This window comes from Carlito syrichta, unplaced genomic scaffold (assembly GCF_000164805.1).
Source record: "Carlito syrichta isolate Samal-C Ts95f unplaced genomic scaffold, Tarsius_syrichta-2.0.1 Scaffold306949, whole genome shotgun sequence".
Lineage (NCBI taxonomy): Eukaryota > Metazoa > Chordata > Mammalia > Primates > Tarsiidae > Carlito > Carlito syrichta.
The window spans coordinates 266,957-270,123 of record NW_007251045.1 but is presented as its reverse complement, the minus strand read 5'-3'; the positions used below and the strand labels follow the sequence as shown (position 1 = coordinate 270,123).

The 3,167-nt window shown below is 58.1% G+C and overlaps 1 pseudogene; it reads left to right on the top strand.

The window, feature by feature from the left end:
- The first annotated feature begins 240 nt into the window (after positions 1 to 240).
- On the top strand, positions 241 to 1,333 carry LOC103265963 (annotated as a pseudogene).
- Positions 1,334 to 3,167: the final 1,834 nt, after the last annotated feature.

Below are 3,167 nucleotides of genomic sequence, written 5' to 3'. Positions count from 1 at the left end.
CTGGGCTTAGGGAGAATGAAGACCAACCCGGCCTGGCCTCCTGGGACTCTGAGCCTCTGTGACCTTTGCAGGAGATGGGGCTCAAGGTGAACCAGTTGGTGCCCGGGGTGTGATGGATGCCTGGGTGCACATGCCCTCGGGGGCTGTGGAGGAGTGCTATGTGTCAGAGCAGGACAGTGGTGTGCTGGCCCTGCCCACCTACCCCTGCCAGGCCAGGACCCTCTGGGAAGGGAGGGAATCATGGAGGCTCGGCTCACCTCCCACCCTCTGCCCACAGACAAGCACACCATCCGCTTCATCCCCCGTGGGAATGGCGTGCATTTCATCGATGTCAAGTTCAACGGTGCCCACATCCCCAGAAGCCTCTTCAAGATCCGCGTGGGGGAGCAGAGCCAGGCTGGGGGCCCAGGCTTGGTGTCACCCTATGGCCCTGGGCTTGAGGGAGGCACTACTGGTGAGTGCCTGGAGCTGGGGAGCAGGAGCACCTGGGGGGTGCTCAGCCTCTAGTCCCTGATGCCTTGCTCTGGAGGCTGCCATGCTCCCTGAGCTCCGAGTCCTCCCAGAAGCTGCCCAGAGGTGCTCGGGTCCGGCATCCCTTGGGTTGCAAGCCCTTCCTACCTCTGGCCCCCCGGCATGTCACAGAGTTTAACGTGAACACCCTGAGCACCCTGTCCCTCCAAGGTGCAGCTGGTCCCTGACTGGGAATGGGCTGTGCTTCCAGAATGCCCTAGAAGGAAGAGGGGGCGGGTCAGGGAGTGAGCCCCATGGGGTGACAGTGCTGGCTCAGGGCCTACTGCCCAGGGAAGGAGGAAGCCCCTCTCACCGGGTTCCTGGCCACTCCACTCTGCTCCTCAGGTCCCCGGCTGTTCTGGTGGAGACTGTTGGAGTTGTCCTCAAGCCGAGGTTCCAGCTACAGTTCCATCCCCAAGTTCTCCTCGGATGCCAGCAAGGTGGTGACACAGGGCCCCAGGCTGTCCCAGGCCTTTGTGGGCCAGACAGACTCCTTCACCATGGACTGCAGCAAAGCAGGCAGACTAGGGGAGAGGAGGGCGTCTCCTGGGATGGGCTTGTCTGCAGGGTCGGGCGTGGGGGAGCAGACTGTGGGCCTGGGGGTCCTGACGTGAGCCCTCCCTCTGCCTCCGTCTCCAGGCACCAACATGATGATGGTGGGCGTGCACGGGCCCAAGACCCCCTGCGAGGAGGTGTATGTGAAGCACATGGGGAACCGGGTGTACAACGTCACCTACACCGTCAAGGAGAAAGGGGACTACATCCTCATTGTCCTGGCGACGAAAGTGTCCCCAGGAGCCCCTTCAAGGTCAACATGCCCTGAACGCAGGAGTGCCTCCCCAGCCTTGGCCCCCACTTCCGGCCACACACACACACACACACACACACACACACACGCCACACCCAGATGCACAAGCACAGATTCAGATGCTGCAGACACCTGCCTTGGGCAGGACGTGAAGGCATGCCCCCCCCGACGCCCTCGGGGGTTGGAGGGCCTTGTTGGTCTCAGGGCAGTGTCCCTTCCCTGGATTGCGACAAGAGGGCTGACTGGGGCCAGGCTCAGGGGCAAAGGCTGGGACACAAAGAGTTGGATGAAGGCTGGAGGGCAGGGAAGCTCTAAGTATATTCCCGGTGTGACCCTGAACTGCTTACCTCGATTCTCTCAGGCTCCGCTCTGTAAAATGGGAATAATGCCCCACCCACCCTTCACGGTCAAGGTGAAGATTAGAGATGACATAATAGAAGTAATACATGCTCACACCTCAGTGCCAGGCACCATGCTGAGTGCTCACCAGGCATTGATTTATTAACCCTCCCAAATGCTCTGTGAGGCAGTGCTGTCAACTGTCACAGCTAAGAAGAGTCAGCCACCAGGAGTGACCTGCCTGAGTCACAGAGCAGTGAGCATCAGACCCAGATAGGCTCTGCCAGCCTCTCGGAAGATTTGCCTTAGGGGAAGCTCTCAGTGAACAGAAACCATTTTCCTTAAACCTGGTGGGGACAGCACTGCCACTCCCTTGTTCTTTTCCTGGTTGGTCGGCCCTGGCTTTCCTCTCTGTGACCCGGTTGAGTCAGGGTCTCTCCTCCCCCTGCCGCAAAGGGCTCCGTCAGGCCCTTTAGAGGCCCTGGATCTAGGGCAGAGAAGCTACCCTCTCTTCATGAAGCCTTGAGATTTGCGGTAGTGGGCCAGGGAGACCTTTAGTCCCCGCCTGGGCTGGGGGGAGGGGGTAACTGGCTTCTGGACTTCACGGTAGGGAAGGGCTGCTCTGGCTGGATTTGCAGCTCCGCCCTCATATCCCTCTTCGCCTGAGAGCTCGGGCCCCAGCCCTCTGCTTCCCAGCTGCACTGAGGAGTTTTCCAGCCTTGTGGGCCCACGTGGACAGCTGTCCTCACTTCCTCCCCTTGGCCCCCTCGCCTGCTGAGTTCAGGGCCCAGCCCTGCCCCCTACCCAGGCTCACCCGGCAACCCAGGTCTGAGGTCAGGGGCCACAAAGTGGGGCTGGAACCAGCCAGTAAATGGGAGTCTTGGCATTTGGAGCTAAGCCTGGGGCTGTAGGGTGGGCAGGGGTGGTGAGTGGAGACAGAGAAAGAAACTTAAAAGTGGAGAGAGGAGGACTCTGGGTGTTTGTTGTCTTTGTTGTTTGCTGAGCATTTACTGTGTGCCTATCTGACCCCTAAATTCTTTTTTTTAACTTTAAAGTTTTTAATTTTAAATATGTGGAGTACAGTTCAGGGTTAGGTATACAAATGTTCATTATGCAGGTGCCCTTGTTGATGAGGTGTGCCCCCCCACCCCAACAGTTTCCCACTACTGCCAATCCCTTTCTTACAGTATTATGGTAATTGTTCAAAGGACCCCTAAATTCTTTGTCTATGTTATCTCACTTAATTCTCACTGCAAGTCTATAAATTAGGTGTGGCGACCCCCAGTTTACAGACAGAGAAACTGAGGCACAGACAAGTTAGTGATCTAAGGCCACATGGAATTCGCTGAGCAGAGATTTGAACCTCCTGTCCACTTGTGAGAGAGGGGAGAACGCTGCTCTGGGAACCTCAGGGCGACCGCTGTCCCATGGGCTGGTGGATTTGGATTTATTTGCAGGGTCTCTCCCTGGATCAAATGCAGGAGAGGCGGCCAGACCCTCCCTCCACGCC